The 17,267-nt window shown below is 44.4% G+C and overlaps 1 protein-coding gene across 2 annotated transcripts in view; it reads right to left on the bottom strand.

Annotated features, from left to right (window-relative positions):
* Positions 1–17,267, bottom strand: part of FBLN1 (fibulin 1) — an 80,465-nt gene that overhangs the window by 2,387 nt on the left and 60,811 nt on the right. The gene's annotated exons all lie outside the window — the stretch shown is intronic.

The raw sequence follows: 17,267 nt of genomic DNA on the forward strand, positions 1-17,267 counted from the left end.
GTGTAGGGCAGGGCTTGTCCCACCACCCTAGCCAGGCAGCAGGGCAGGCCAGGGGGGCAGCTAGGTTCAACCAAGGGGCCAGGTCACCAGGCAAGTTCATGGTGATGATGCTGGGCCTAAGTCAAACCATGGAGGCAACGTGTGGGTCAGGGTCAAGAGCAAGAGGACCTACGGCTGTGACGGAGCTGGAGACCAGCCCTCTCCCAGGACTGCTCAGGCACGGACTGAAGCTGAAATGGGGCTCCTGGCCTCTGGGCAGGGCGTGGGAGAGGACCCCAGGGAGGTCCAGCTGGGCCGCGAGGTCTTATCGGAGCCTTGACACGACGTGGCTAAACAGAATAGCGTTACAGGTTCAGACCTACGCAAAAGAAAGTCAACAGGAGCTTTGCTGTCGACTCCAAAGGCTCAAGATCAGACTGTAAACATGTTCTCACTTGATGGTTATTTTCTAGGTCCGGTGTTACAGAGCAAGGAGCTACCCAAGGGCTCTCATCCAAAAGGACGTATCCGAAAGGTCAAAATCACGTGAACCTGAGGTCAGCCAGCAGGCAGAGGGAGCCTGGTGGAGACCCCCCTCCTCAGACACCTCCTCCTGACAACTGACTTGTCTGGCAGGGCGCTTGTTTCGGAAGGAAACACGCGGTTTCAGGAAGGATGACTTCAGCTGCATTTCCTTCTGCATGCTGGGGGCTCTGGCTCACAAGCGGGCAGCGCGGCAGCACGTTCCTGGAGCCCCCGCCGAGCCCCTGCAGCGCTCCCCTACGAACACGTTGGCTCGAGATCTGATGGGAGAGATAAACGGTCGCTTATGGAGGCTTGTCAGCACCTTCTTCTGAGGCAGCGATGACATGACAGCTTTGTCCTCTTTGAATACTAATATCTTCAGCATGCAGTAAAACGGCAAACTTTCCACCACAATCCCTTTGCTTGCCATATTTGATGAATACACTTTTCAAGCATCCCTTCCTCTACAATTTATATGTACATATATATGTAATTTTTTTTTTTTCTTGGCTACTCTCCTGCACCTTATAAAAATGACTGGGCTTGGCAGATGATATATTGTAAAAGAAAAGCCTTGCTAAAATTGCCCTCCCTTTGGGGTAGCGTTTAAAGCATTTTGCTAACGGCACGTCGCATTATTGCGGGCACTGCTTTAACTGACCACCACGGAAACACCCAGCACTGGCAAGCTGTTGAACCCACCCCGTTAGCAGTTCATGCAGTGATCCCCAAGCCTCGGATGGCAAAGGTTGCTGTTTCCACTGAGCAATCTTTTTATAGTGCTCTACACTTTCTTGCTCTGCTCTAGCGGAGTCTACTCTAGTCTAGGAGTGGGATGGCAAATTGTGGGGTTTTTTCTGACGTGATGCAATTCTACTCAAGATGGTTTATGCCACAGTACGGCATCTATCCGTGCAGGACTGGTGTAGCATTTGAAGCAATTAGTAACTTTCTCATTCTTCTTCAGACGCATTCTGTTAATAGGCAGAAAAAATGGAACATTTCAAGGTAGAATGGGCAAACACCTCGTGATCCATGTGGCAGTATTTTTCCCCACAGTTCTCTTGCTGCAGTCTTAAAATCTGATCACGGTCTGCCAAGCGAATGCTGCATGTTAAGATGGCTATCTTGGAGCAAGAAACTGAAGGGACAAAGAAACTCTCACAATATTTATTTATCCAGTTCACTGTGCCACTGTCGTAGATGGTCCAGTGCAAAAGAACCGTTTCCCTTCCTCACCTAAGGATGATGCAGTCGGATGGGATTGTGCTACAGCGTGTGTATGAGGATGAAGTCATTCTACGTGGGCAGAAGAAAAAAAAATAAAAAGACCCCATTGAAATGTTCTACTGGATAAACGCATATGACGTTTTCAGCTCGTGGTAGATTTAGTCATCGAGAGCTTTCCGTTTTTTTGGTGAAGAGTGCTAAAATGGAAAACCCGAGTATTTTTCTCCACCAGACTCAATGACAAACGCGGGTGGAAGCCATGTGATAGCAAAGCTGCTCAGAGCCTGAAACCTGGCTCCACGCGACCCAACACCCAGAGACCTGCTTGCCGCGGTCCCAGGGCTTGGCTCAGAAATGCTGTTGAAGGCCACCTGCTATCACGTGCCGCTGCCTTTTGATGCTCCCTGTGCCTGATCCTCTAACGCCTCGTGCCTCTCCTGTCAGGTACAAGGGAGGAGCAGCTATTCCGGACCCCGACAAGGCCAGCAGGGCCTTGTGCCTACTCTCACAAACAGATGTCTAAAGAAAAAGCTTGAGACTCGAGCCTGGTCCCTGTCACGCACAGACGTGGCTCAATGAAGCAGCCAATATCTCGTGAGTATTTAGCACAGGACACATGACACATTCAAAGATGCTGCGTGTAATCATTCTAGATGTTTTTAAGCAATGTGGATTTATCAGTTTCTGCAATATTTGCAGCAACATGTTGTTCCACTGTGCCTTTTGGCAGAATAATGCTGGGTCCAGATTTGCAGTCTGGCATCCTTCAGCATTTATGGCTGAATATTAAGTAGAAAGACATACTTTACGGTAATAGGAAGGTTACAATTTTTTAAAGTACTGAAAAGTCAGGAAATGTAGAAATAAAGCAGCCGCTTTTTGATCTCTTTTTTACCGGTCTAAATCCAAAGTAGCTGGATGGAGCCACTCAGGTTTGACATGGAGGTAACTGCAGGCTGGGACTTGGTCCTGGACGGCCGCAGCAGCACACACCGTCCTGTGAGTCACTCTCTATGGGATGCCAGGACAACAGTGGGGCTTAAGTGACCTGAAAACAGGGCTCTCAAATACCACCAACAGCTGGTCCTCTCTGGGACCAAGGCTCTACAGCCGGTAAACCCGGTGAGTTTATTTAAGCAAATAAACTTTTCCAACAAAATCAGATTTCAGCTAGGTTAGCATTTTGCATCAAAAAAACAAAACAAAACAAAACAAGCCAGGAGAATATCGTCTATATTAAACCAGGGTGAATCACTGATACTAAAGGACACAAAGATTTGCACTGCTGCTGAGCCCCCCGTGCCAGGCTGAGCATCTGTGTTGTCCTGCCCACAGGCACACCGTTACCCTCCAGCCCGATGCGCTGCTCCTGCTGTTTATACTCCTGGGTTCATCATCTTTGACCCAAACACAGACTCAACCCACAGAAAACACTCCGTGTCACAGGCCAGGCAGACGACTTTCCATCAGCTCACGTTTGTTTGGTTTTGCTTTTTTGTTAACTGAGCAGAGATGTTATTACATGTCCCGAATCTGCTTGGGTATCTTCATGGTTTGCTGACCTCCTTTTAGAAAACAATAATAAGACTTTTTTCTTTTTTTTTTTCTCTCGCACACTTTGCCCTGACTGCAAACAGGATCTATGCCAATCCTCCCCATCTGCTGAGCTGTGTAAGCAAACAGCCTTGGCTCCAGAGGCAGTGAGATTTGGATGTCACTGTTATTTCTGCAGCGACAGTCTGACCATGGACCAGAAATTTCGAAGCTCTATAATTAATACACTGAGCTGCTCTCTTGCCCTCTTTCTTCTTCTTTCATGTTTCCTATTTCGATTTTGTCTAAGGCAAAAGGATATCAGCATGTGTAGTGAAGACATCGACCCAAATAACATATAATACTTATTTTCAAGTGAGAATAATGACAACACCCAGATCTTAGAGCCACTGTCACTGGATTACCGAGGCTTTGCTTATCAAAGAAGATGGGATAAATAAGACAGCAAGGTTAATATTGTTAATCTTCCTAAGCCTTTCAGCAGAATTTCTATTATTGTAATCAGATGCCACAGGTATTCCTTGGCTTGTCTCTACCTCTTTAAGATATCATTACATTTCTCTGCTTTGAAATATGTGAGAGCCTCAGGCAATTCACCTCTGTGTCTGGTTTCTGCTTGTGTTTTTGCATTAGGCAGCCGATTTGCTAAGAAGCTCCATTTTGAACTTAAGAGAAACACTGCAGTTTTGTGAGTACATTAACCCGTTCCGGGTGACAAGTCCCTGCATTATCATGCATCAACATTTTGTCTCCAGCAATCCAGACTCCTGATTCTGACTCCTGTGCTAAGCTCACCGCTCAGTATGCTGAAGCACTGCAAAACTTGCAAAACACTTCAAAATACTTTAAAAAAAAAAAAGATTTTTTTTTTTCCCGCCCCACTGCTAACCACAAAATCTGCAGCAATTACACTTGCAATGAATCTGGGTCATTGTGTTCCTTACACCTCTTGCTGAACACTGCATTTGCATTTTCTCTAGAGAAAGTTTCCTCTAACAGGGATCTCCACGGCTTGCCAGAAAGCAAAGCAGAACCGAAGCAGCTTATTTCCACACTGCCACTAGAAAAGGCTGTTTGGGGCTGGTAGAGAGGATGCCTTACGGTATGTTTTCTGTTCCGGAGGTGAAGGTCGCAGGATTTTCCACGGGGATTGATTCTTAAGTCTAGCCAAATATTTAAATCTATTATCATAACACAGTACAGACATAAGCAACACCCGTTCCTCAGAAAGAGAGCCTCGGGAAACCTAAACTTTTACGAATTCGCCCAAAATGAAGTTAGTGGAGCAGGCAAGGGACCAGAGGCTGAAGGGAGAGGCCACAGGGAGTGCTGATTATGGGGGAGCTCGGTCCGATGGGCGCTGGAAGAGGGGATGTGCTGAGAGAAACCTCCTCTTGCCTTACCTGCCCATGCATATGCATTTGTGTACATATTAAACAACCCAAACTCTTGGCAAATCAAAAGTTGTTCTTCCAAATAAGCTGTGGGCTACGCTTAGGAAAATACAATAAACAGAGTTATCGAAAATGTGATCGATTCCCTCGACCACATTTCAAGCTTTGTGTTAAGTAACAAGCACAAGAGCCCTTTTCGTCTTCCCACCTTTGGGTGACAGCTGTATTGTCTTGTTCTGGTCATCACATGCCAGAGGACAGTAGCAAAACTACCTTTTTATTTCCCTTTATGCTCACAGCAAGCACACAGTCTCCTTTCTGTGACTCTTCTCGGGTGGCAAGTTAAAAAAGAGACACACAGCTTTTTACAATCAGTTGAATCCAACAGTATATTGCCCCTTTTTTATCAGTGCAAGACTTCACACTTGACACTACAGGCAGGTACTAATTTAGCCAGTCATTCTGGGAACAAACTATCGAGGAAATTTTGCTTTTTTTTTTTTTTTTTTTTTTTTTTTTTGTTTAATTGTATGATCTGTGGTAAGCCAAACCTGACCACGAACTGACTCAACTCAGGATGGATGGTGAAAAGTTACTGCAGGAGCAGACAGTGATGAAAAGAACAATCCACTTTTCTGAATCATTAATCTATAGTTAACATATTAATCTGGTCCTAAATAGAACAAACCACATCTTTTTATTCATTCTGAGCAGCTAAAATAATCAGAATGGGATATATATTTGAAATACTAAAGGCAGAAAAACAAGTCCAAGCATAGCTCGTTGTTCACACTTCCTTCAAAATAAGCACATGCTGCTACTGAATTCTTTTTTTTGTGTTTGCATCATGGCCATGCATTATTAAAATTAACTTTCACAAGTCAGAAGCTATAATAACAGGACAACTGAGAATTAGTTCACATTCACTCTACTAAGTGGAACTACTGACCATATATAAAAAAAAAAATAAATATATATATATATATTTTGCATTAGTTAGAATTCACAACAACTTGGCATATGAAATATCTAAATTATTGTGTGGACTACGGCTCCAGAAGAATGCGAGTACCAGCTCCATTGTAAAATACAATCATGGACAGCAAAGGGTCTGAGAGCTGAGGAAAGCTGAAGAATCTCTGAGGATCTTCTTGGTAATTCCTACGGGCAGTGACGTTCCTGCTCCCTGGCTGCCTAGCTCTGAGGTCCCCAGGCAATTTCTAATCAAGTACACGCCAGCAAGGCTCTAAAAGCTGAGCAGGGCACGAAGCTTAACAGGTGAGAGGCAGCAATACATACTAGGGCTGAAAAATGCATCGCTCGTTCAGGCAGAATGTTTGACGCTTCGGTAGCAATATACTAATTTCTGTTCCTCATGAGATAAATAAAATTCTCTGTGAGATGCAGCAAAGCCCAAGCAAATCAGCTTCTCCCCTAAATTTCCTAATCCTCGGGCTGTGAGTCTACAGGTCTGACTTTAAGCGAAAGCTAAATTCCATCACAAAATGTGCCCCCCCTTTGAGAAAAAACCCACAGGAAGGATTGTCAAGAGAACATGCCATTACATGGTGAGAGAGAGTGCTGCCTGTTTTCAGATGGACCTTTTGAGACGGGCTGCTAGTGATACCTACAAGAGAGAGATTTCAATGACACAAAAAACACCTGATAGTTTTTCCTCTGGTTATTTTCCTTGTGCGTTAAATGGATACTCGGAACATGAAACGATTAATTTGGAAAAATTCAAGTACTGGAGAATGTGGTGAGAGCTGTGGAGCTGGAGTTTAAGCTCAACTGAGATTCAGCTAACTTACTGGGGTTTATATTAACTCGAAATAATCCCAGCCTATGTTCTGAAGTCCTACATTTGGCTGTTCATGGATCTTTGTTTCCCCACAAAAAACATTCTGGTCCTATTTACAGCCTTGTCAGGGATGAACAGTCCTAGCTGCCACAACACCGCAGTAACTACCCATTTTTTAAGCAATGAATTTTGGGGAATCACAAAAAATAGCCGCTAGTCTCTCCCCCTAATGTTAGTGAACTTCTTTAATCACACGAGGATGTTGCAGTAACGAAGCTGAGTGGTTATCATCTCAGCCTCCTGGAACCTAAAGCCATTAGCCCAAAACACCGACACGGTAGCGGTAACGTGTGGTGAACAACTTTTTGTAGGGGAAATGTTTAAGAGTTTCCCTTAAGCAATACAAGACTGATCTCCTCATGTTAATGCAAGAACCTGGACTGTAATTTCGAGTTTGCTTTTCTCCTCAAGGCTTTTTGCTTTATACCTCTGGCCAAGATTTTTCAAAATGAAGAGTAAACATCTCAGATGCGTCAGTGTTACTTAAGAGCCTAGTCATAGTTTCAAAAGAGATGTTCTGGCCATTAGGAAGTTTGGAGTAGGGAAATGATCGTTGCAGTGGCTATTTTAAAAGGCAAAGTTGATAGGATCATTCCAGAAATGAGCAAGAGGAAAAATAAAAAAATAAAAATCCAGCCCTAAATAAACGCTTCCTTGGATCAAACCATAGACAATGAGTTGCAGGTTAGGCTTGAATACCAGACTATCTCAGTCTACAACATGTAAATACATATCTATAGTGTGAAGCCAAAACTATATAGCCAAACTTTTTTGGCTCTGTAGACCTCAACTCAAAAAAGTCATGTTAAGATTTGTATGAAAAAAGTTCTTTCGTATTGAGTTCATCAATAAGGTTTAAAAATAATTCCCATCCTGGTCACAAACAGAAAATACAAATTTTTAAAGCTATTTTATCCATTATTTTTTTTCTATGAAAGTTTTGGGGTTCTTCATACGTTAAAAGTTTAATTAAATTCCTTTCCTAAAGGCTGCACTTTATTCCAAAAAATTATGCCACAGTAATGACTTTCGGTGCTTGAATCGCTCTGCCAACACAGTTACTAGAGTACTTACTGACCTCTACCATGCCAGGGGAGAAGGGAAGTCAATCAACGGCTGGGTAATTGCTTAATTTTTCCTAGCTTTGAAAATACAGTGCTTCAAACAGTGCACGTTAGGGAATGCCTTACTGCATTTGGTAGAGTGAAAGCTGCAAGGTTTTTCCTTTTGTAGCAATCCGGCCTCACGTTTCCAACATCACCGCAATCGGGAATCGGACTCAGAGGAGGGTGGAGGCAGGAAGCGCCTCTGCAGACCATCTCCCTGCTCCAAGCAGCGGGTTGCTCTGGGCTGTGTTCACTCTGGTTTTGAGTATCTCTAGGGAGGGAGACTCCACAGCTCTAGGCAACCTGTTCCAGTGTTCAACCACCTTTACAGTAAAGAAAATAAGTTGTTTCCCATGTTTAAATGGAACGTCCTGTCTTTCAATCTGTGTCCATTGATTCTTGTGCTTTCCACACCACTGAGAAGAGTCTGTCTCTTCTTGACTCGCTCCCATGACATCGATCAGACCCCGCCTGGGCCTCCTCTTCTCCAGGCTGAACAATCCCAGCTCTCTCAGCCTCTCCTCATATGACAGATGCTCCAGTGCCTTAAATCATTTTCACCACCTTCTTCTGGACTCTCTCCATGTCTACGTCCTTCTTGTACCAGGACGCCCAGAAGTGGACACAGCACTCCAGCGGTGACCTCACCAGTGCTGAGCAGAGGGGACGGACGACCTTCAGCCTCCCGGCAACGCTCTTCCTCACTCAGCCCATTGGCTGCCTTTGGCACAAGGGCACATCATTAGCTCATGATCAACTTCGGTGTCACCAGGACACCCAGGACTTTCTCTGCAGAGCTGCTTTCCAGCTGGTAGGTCCCCAGTGCGTACTGGTGCATCGGGTTATTGCTCCCCTGAGGCAGGACTTTGCAATTCCCTTTGCTGAACTTCATGAGGTTCCTGTCAGCCCATTCATTACTCCCCCCTGTCGTGGTCCCTCTGAATGGCAGCACAACCCTCTGGTGTATCAGCCACTCAGCACGGTTTTGTCTCCTCTTCAAAGCTGTGAAGGTGCCCTCTGTCCCATCACCCAGGCTATTCAAGAAGAAATGGGCCCCAATACTGATCTTGGGCTAGACCACTGGCGACTGGGTGCTAGCTGTCCTGCTGATCACAACACTTTCAGCCTGGCAGTTCGGCCATTTTTCAATCTACCTCCTTGTCCACGTATCTAGTCTACATTTCCTCAGGTTGCCTCTGGGGGTATTACAGGAAGACAGTGTTGAAAGCCTTACTAAAGTCCAGATAAGCAACATCCACTCTTCCCTCATCCACTAACCCGGTCATCTCTTTGTAGAAGGCTGTCAGGTTGGTCAGGCATGATTTCCCCTTCATAAATCCTTGCTGACTACTTCCAGTCACCTTCTTGTCCTTAATATACTTGGAAATGGTTTCCAGGTGGATTTGCTTCATCACCTTCCCAAGGGACTGAGGTGAGGCTGAGCAGCCTGTAGTTCCCTAGATCCTCTTTCTTGGCCTTCTTGAAGCTTGCAGTGCCTTCTTCCAGTCCACAGGAACATCTGATCACCACATTTTTTCAAAGATAATTGAGAGTGGCCTCGCAGTGACATTGGCCAGTTCCCTCAGCACTTCTAGGGGCACCCCATCAGCTCCCACGGACTTGGGGTATGTCCAGTCTGTTGAAGTGTTCCTTAACCTGGTCCTCCTCCACCGAGGGTGTGTATTTCTTGCTCCAGACACTCCTATCACTCTGAGGGCCCCCTGAAGGCCAGTCTTATCAATAAAGAATGAGGCAAAAGCAGCACTGAACACTTCAGCTTTCTCCGTGTCTTGTCACTATGTCTCATTCCTCATTCAGAAGCAGGCCCACATTCTTCCTAGTCTTCCTTTTGCTGTTGATATACCTGTAGAAGCCCTTCTCACCCTTCACAGCAGTGGGCTGTGCCTCCATAGGCAGTCTCACAGGCATTATGTTCCTCCAGTCCTCTCTAGTTCATGACTGTGCCTAAAGGCACAATCTAGCTGTCAAACTGCAGGCATTTCCCAGACCACCAGATGTCTGCTGACTTCAGAAAGTTAATGTACACCTTAGATTCCTCCATCTCTCAAAAGCTAAATAGTCCTTTTCATTTTCTTCTCTTTTTTTTTTTTTGCGAAAGCTATCTATATTTCCCTCAATTATTTGTGACAATAACAATGTACGCTCCTGCTATGTGGTGTTCTACAGTTTCTGATACAATCTGTTTTATTAATAAGTGGCTGCTCTTTGGAAAATGAAATATTTCTCGGTAATCATCACTGCAGGCATCAAATCATATACAGAAAAATAGCTCTGAAGATATCATTAATCCTTGAGCTGCCACACCTGACAAACATAAATATGGTTAAAGGATTCAGAAAACTCATTAATCAAAATACAAGTACAGAAATAAATTTCCTCTTGCTTTGAAGTATATTGCCCTCGTAACACTGTGAATTAGACCTTCATTCAGGCTTGATGGTGAACACTTCACAAAATAATAGATTTGGAGAATCAAGTTAGAGATGGATGTTAACAAGGTTTCCACGCTGATGGAGAACTGCTTCACAGGAATGTGGCTGGCTATACGTGTCTTTGCTGAAGTATCTGGGGACAAGGTTTTCAAAAATATATACTTTTCAAACACGAACCTCCATGACCTTTATCCAAATTCCCCCAAAAATGGCCTGATTTTCAACTGTTGAGCAACCAAGTGCTTATAAAATGCTTCAGAAGTCAGTTTGGACACATAAAATGGCACTTCCATAAGCTACATGATGCTCGGGGCAATTTCACTGTTGGTTTAAGCTGATCAAAAATAGTGGTCCTACTATGTCCTCCACCCCTTCCCTTGGATTAACACCTGATAGAAAAGAACTAAAAATGTAGGTTCCTGCACGAGCAGTAATGCTGACAACAGGGAAAGGGCTGGAGTGTTTGTTCAGAGGTACAGGAGAGAAGGATTTCCCTTTCGAGCACCAGTAAAGGTCCAGATCACTTCATGCAACCCCAGTGTTCCTTATAGCGGTGATTTTGGTACAGTAACAGCAAATACTGCACCAGTGGCATGAAGAGGACTCCTAACGACTTGGGCCAGCACGTGCAGTGCTGACTGCAGTGGCATGTTCCCCCAGGAACAGGCACAAATGCCTCTGTCCCCAGAGCGGTTTGATAACCGCTGCCCCACAGCGCAGCTCACAGCCGTGCTGCATCCTGCTCTGGGAGGTGTAAAAGAGGAACAGGGGTAGGGCAAGACAGAATCATAAAATCCCAGAATCATCTTGGCTGGAAGAGACCTTGCAGCTCCTCCAGCCCACCCATGACCCTCCCCCTGACCGTTCCCAACTCCCCCAGACCCCTCAGCGCTGGCTCAGCCCGACTCTTCAACCCCCCCAGGGATCCCGGGGACTCCCCCCTGCCCTGGGCAGCCCATTCCAACGCCCAACAGCCCCTTCTGCACAGAAATCCTTCCTCAGAGCCAGCCTGACCCTGCCCTGGGCAGCTTGAGGCCATTCCCTCGGGGCCTGGCGCTGGCTCCTTGGCTCCAGAGACTCATCCCCCCTCTCTGCCCCCTCCTGGCAGGGAGTTGCAGAGGGCCAGGAGGTCTCCCCTCAGCCTCCTCTTCTCCAGACTAAGGCATCCTTCATAAAAAAAAAAAAAACAAACTAGTGTAACAAGGCGGGTCTGCGCCCGTGACCGTAAGCAACACCTCTTGCTCAGATCTCGCCCATGCTCAGAGTATCTATTAACCACAGTAATCACTTATAAGCCATGTAAAGACAAAGCTCTCCTTTAAAGATTGTCTAAACAATTGTGTCTAAAACTCTCCAGGTACTCACAGCCTTTGAAGTTTCCACCTAGGGTACAAGTCTTAGTTTAAGTTTAGCTAAAACCGAATCTGCTTCCCTTTTTGCCTTTTGTTTCACCTTTAAAGAAAAAAAAAAAAGGGGGAAATTACGGCACAGAAATTACATTTCAGCATGAAAAAGGATCTTTCTGCCTTATTCAACAGTTCAGAAATTTGGGATACAATTTATTATAAATGCTATCCTTCAACCACTCAATGAAGTTTAATTTCATTAACACTTGGGCTTCTCTAGAAAGCTTTGATTGCTGAAATGCATCAAATAAAGAGGCAATAAAGAGGCCTCATGGTATTAATACATTTTTTGGCCAGAAACAAATGGTAAATATTTTCAAAGCTATTATCTGTCATGTTGGATCATATGGAGCCTTGGTATTATGAAAGAATTAAAAACAACCTTTGATTTTCCTGAGGTTTGGCTAGTTTACAAATACTATGATCTTTATTAAGGATACCAAATAACTTCAGAGAGATGTGCTCTTATCTTGGCTTGGCAAACTTGAAGTGCTTTTAGATCTCTGGTTTGCCTTCCAGCCAAACCTCGCAATGGGTTTTAATGTTGACAATGCTACGAAATCACTCATGCCGAAAATGCAATAACTGTACTTGAAGTAGCCTCATTAAAAAATAGTTTCCACCATATATTTTTTAATCCTTCCTGTTCCACCTTTGAGAATGTGACATGCTTTTGTAAGAATCTTACATATTACAAAAACAGGTGGGAAAACTTCAAGGCTGAATGTCCCAAATATGTAAAATCACACATATTGTCCTCCTGATACTTTATTCCCAGGATCTTTATTTGCAGGGGTTTAGTGCCCATCATGGCCCATCACCACATACATGCAATCCTCCAGTTAGAGAGAATGGTTTAGTTTACCCTTCCTGCCCCACAACCCCATTATTCCGTTTCAGCCAAGTTTTGATAGGGCAGCATATCCATGACACCTGGGCAATTAATTATTGTAACCTTAAGCATTTTCTTGGCAAAGAGCCACCTTATGGCACACACAGCACGATATGGCTCTGTGATTCAATTTACCATAGAAGAAAGAAAAACCTAATCCTGAGGATTTGACATGAAAGCCCTTACAGAGCTGCTCAGTCATCACCTAGAGGCGACAGCTCTGCTGGTATTGTTAGCAGAACTTCTGACGAGGGAAGCTTTCTGAGTTTTAACGTGCGTTAATCCCTGACCAAATTCTCAAAATAAGGCTGAACTAAGGGGGTCACTTCACCACATCTGACCCCTTTAAAAATAAAAGTTAGGGTGGTTTGGTTTTTTTTTTTAAAAGCGAGCCACGCATCTGTGCATCATACCAGCAAAAATTTACGATACGCCTCGAGTCTCTTATCTTCTGTCTCCATTTTTATAGGGTGTGTAGGCGCTACTGCAGGAACGAGATGCTTGTTATCAACACACAAACTCGGGAGCAGCAGCTGAATCAGTCGCACAAATATTTCACACCTGGAGCTCCTCGGAAAAGCAGGTCTCTGCCTACTCTAAACTAGGGCAAAACACCTCAGAAGGCTGAATTCACACAGACCTCTCTCAGAGGAACTGCCGTGGTGTGTTTCTCGGCGTACCGGATTCCAAATCTGGCTTTATTTGCTCGTTTATGTAGTATCGCAGGCCACTGTTTAATACCAAAAAATGCATGCTATGTAATCTGAACCGAAGACCTTTGGCGGTCCCCTTAGCTGTTCCCTGACTCAGTCCATTTCTTTCCCAAATTGGCAGGTTTTATACTTCACGCCACAGTTCACAAAACTTCGTCAGAGTCACACTGTGATTTATTCGTCTGCTGGCTTTATGGAAACTGTAACCGAAGGTGGTCTGTCTGAATGGTTTTGTAACACATTACACCTTCCGACCCGAGGGGTGAGATGAACATCGATCAAGGGGGAACGTTGGATTAACCAGATACTTGCGATGTGCTAGAGTGAAATTTGGCATGAGGAAGGTCGTTCCGCTCAAGCACGAGACTCATTCTCACCAGAAAAGCACCTTCAGCACTTCTCAGATACGAAATGAGAATCCACCTCCTGCTCGAGTTGCTTGTTTGCCTCCAGAAGAGCTCTCCAGCCTGACATTTTTTTCTGGAGGGGAGGGAGGGTGTTGAGAGATTTGACTACTGAACAGCGCAGTCATCAGCATCCTGAAAGGGCAGGTTCAGGCAATAAATCTAGGATCCCGTTTACCAAATGGCTTCTGGGCACCCTCGTCTCAACTGCGTAGCTACTAATTTCAACAGGGCAACCTGGCATAGAGAAAAACTCACCGGATACTCTTTGCTGAGGGCTCTTGTGAAAGGGGCAAGCCTAGATGAAACCAGAACAAAGATACTGAAAGGGACTGTGTCTTTTTTAACGTGAGGCTGCAAAACCCTGTCGAAAAACCTGCTGAATTATGTCCCTGCTCTGTGTGCTGACTGTGAATCACCGGACAGCATCGGTTTTGTATTGCCAGACACCATTGTGGCTTCATGCTAATGACATTACAGCCATGACAAAAGGTGGCTATCGTGTCTTACTTTCTGGTAAGAGTATCCACAAGGCGAGATAAAAGATGTGCTGAAATCCTTGCCCCTGTGAACAGCAGAGCTCTTCTGGATGCCCTGGCTCTGCCTACACCTAGTCCCTGCTTCCCCACAGAGAAGCAATTGTAGGTGAACGGGAAGTTTCAGCATCAGAGCCGTGCCAGGAAGCCCAAATCAGTCCGGGGATCTCATTATGCTAAACACCGTAACAAATGCAGGGTAAGAGCCAGCCAGCCTCTGGCCCAAAGATAAAGAGTCTCGGGCAACGGAGGATAAGGGAGAAGCAGAGAGGAATGTGAAGGTACTTGCCCAGCACTGCAGAGTGGGTCCAGGGACCAAGTTCAGAACCAAATCTTTTCCAATCCAGTGACTCTGAATTTGATGTCAGACCATACAAACGTTTGAGCGGTGGACTCTGAAAAGACTTTGCCACACTGGGAGTAGCCAAACTACTCACAAGATACAGAACTACTATCCCAGTGCTAAGGACAGGTTTCCCACAAAGTCAAACAAATCTCCAGTCTCCTTCTCCTGCCCCCAACCAATAGGGGATCCCACAAGCACACTTTTTTAATGGTATCTGGTGTTGTTTACCTTTTTGAAAAGTCTCTCCCCAGCCTCTGGAACATACCAAAGAACCATGATACCATCGTAGAAATTAGACTACTAAAAATATGTCAGTGTTGTGCTATCAGTAGTTGAGACACTTTCTGTAATGGGTCAAAGGTAACATCATGAACTATCAGAGCAGCGAAATCCTTGCGAATAACAACGGAGAGCAGTTAGTACAAATCTGTAAAATTATAAGCAACTGTTGACAGCGCTGTATTCAGGCCCCTGAAAAGTGCTACAGGTACAAGTGAAATTTTATAATTGTATTGGCTCTGGATGTTTTTGATAAGAATAGTACCATTCTGCTTAACAGGCAAGAGTTATCTGCTTAGGTTAGCATCAAATGCAGTATGGAAGATTTCAGCCTATCAAAACGACTTTTAGCTGGTTTACAAAATTTTAAAACCTTCCTGAAGTTTACCAGTCTATGAGGTGGTATTACAGTCACCTCAGGAAATGAATGCATAGCTGAGGGGGGAAATGTTTTATAGTATCTGATAATACCTTAGGCATTGATAGGACATTTTTGTACAGGTTGAAAATGCATTCTTCATTTTTCGCTGACAGCTGGTTAAAGGAGGAATGCAGTGAAAAGTCCATAAAAGCTTTAAAAAAAAAAACCCCAACAAAAAACCAACACAAACCCCTGGATAGGTCTGCACTTCTGTTTTTCTCCCACCCGTGCTAATAAGTGATGTGCAACAGTGCCACCCCGGCCTGTAACCACACCAGGCCACAGAGAGTCTACAGCACTTCTTGCACCGGGAAAGAATGGGGTTTCACATCTCTTTTTAATCAAATAGGGTGGAAATACTGGAGGCAGCCTTGTGCACAACTCTTTTCCTTCAGCTTGCACGAAGCCTACGCACTGCCCCTCCAGCAGGCTGCCCTGTGTTCCTTCTCTTCCACTGGAGGTATTTTCTGTAGGTCACCATAGCTATTTCTGGAGTCTGTTCTTACTTCTTTTGGCTCCTCCACGTCCGATACCGTGATCATTGACTCCCATTTGATGTATCTTCTTCCCTTGCTTTTGCAATACTGTCCTTGCCTCTTTCTTCTCCCACCTTTGTGCCCACCCCGTCTACATCTCCTTTGGGAGGTCATGTTCTTTCTTTTTCTAACATTCCCTGGGGCAGCTCTCTCCTTTTGTTTCTAGTTTCTTATTTTTTCCTTGCTCACAACCTGCTTCTACACACTCTCCTCTCCTCCTATGCTCTCTCTTCATGAAAAATCAAAAACCAACCTGGTCAGCCACTCTCCATCCAATCCTACATATTTCTCAGCTGCACTAACATCTTCTCCCCGATGTCTCTGTGTCCTCTTACACGGATAATGGCGAAAACTGATGACCTGACTCTCTTCAGTCCACAGTTCTCTGTCAGTGTTGAAGTCCTCACTTTTCTTCTGTAACACCATCTCTAGGAGCTCCTCCTACTCTCTAAACCTTTACCAGAAGAAACCTGTACCTTCTCACTTTTTTAGCTGTTACACTTCTGAGAGCATCGTGTTCCTTTCCATTCACACAAGCGCAGTTTAGATGCAGGTCCTTCTTAAGGCATCATCTCTCTTGTTTGTGACAAGGTAGCACAAAGATGTTTTACTAATGAAGGACTTCTTGCAAGAGCATCTTCATTGCTCTGTCCTGTCTCCCCCTCTCTTCCCAGCACTCTCTCTTTTCTTTGAATCCCTTCACTGGTTTCCTCTCCGCTCTGACATCAAGTCAAGGTTTATTACACTCAGCTCTTTCAGTAACACTAGTAACTATTTTCCTGCTTTTTTCCAAATACTCTTATGCTTTTCATCTCTCTGAGCTAGTTCATGTCTTTTCTGGTTTTTTTTTTAAAAAAAAAAACCAAAACACAACAACAAAACCTCCTGTAGAGATTTTTGTAGAAAAAAATTGTCTTGTAGAGAAAAGATATTTGGTGATCTAATTTCCATTAGCAGATGAAATAGCTTTGATACTCTGGTCATTTCTCCCTGAAAATGTTACGACGGAATGAAACATGCTTATTATTCCTTTTACCCATGCATCTGTGTTTTATTAGCAGAGTAAATGTGCTCCTTCCTCTATAATACAGGCAGAAGAAAAAGGTTAAAAAATAAGCTACTCAGATTGAAGAGGCATATTCCCATCAGTGGCCATCAAGCACAACAGTCCAGGTGTGCTCTCCCAGAAGCACACAAACTGATGATTTCTTAGGTTCCTACAACTTACTGGGCTAACCAGTAAAGCTTTCTGATAACCAGTAAAGCTTTCTGCTGTTGTCTGTGCCCTTTGTCTTTCTCCACCCCTACACAAATCCTTCCCCTTTCTTTACAAGAGGGACTTATTCTGTGAACTTCTGGGGACTAGGTTCCCATCTTAATTGTCTTGAAAACTGCCCCTCACTTTTATAGGAACACTTAACAAAAAAAAAAAAAAAAAAAAAAAAAAAAAGATGAGAGCAGCAGAACCGCTGCTGGCAGAATTATTTGCAATCCTAATTTCACACATACAACATGCTGTCCAGAACCTCTGCCCCTCCAGGTAATATCAGCTGGGGTTTTGTTTTGTTTTTCCTTTTCCAATTCTGCTGCAGGCAGTTCACTTTGCAGCTTCCATCCGTTAATCTCAAAGTA

The sequence above is a fragment of the Athene cunicularia genome, assembly GCF_003259725.1.
Source record: "Athene cunicularia isolate RWA chromosome 1 unlocalized genomic scaffold, athCun1 chr1_part2, whole genome shotgun sequence".
Classification (NCBI taxonomy): Eukaryota; Metazoa; Chordata; class Aves; order Strigiformes; family Strigidae; genus Athene; species Athene cunicularia.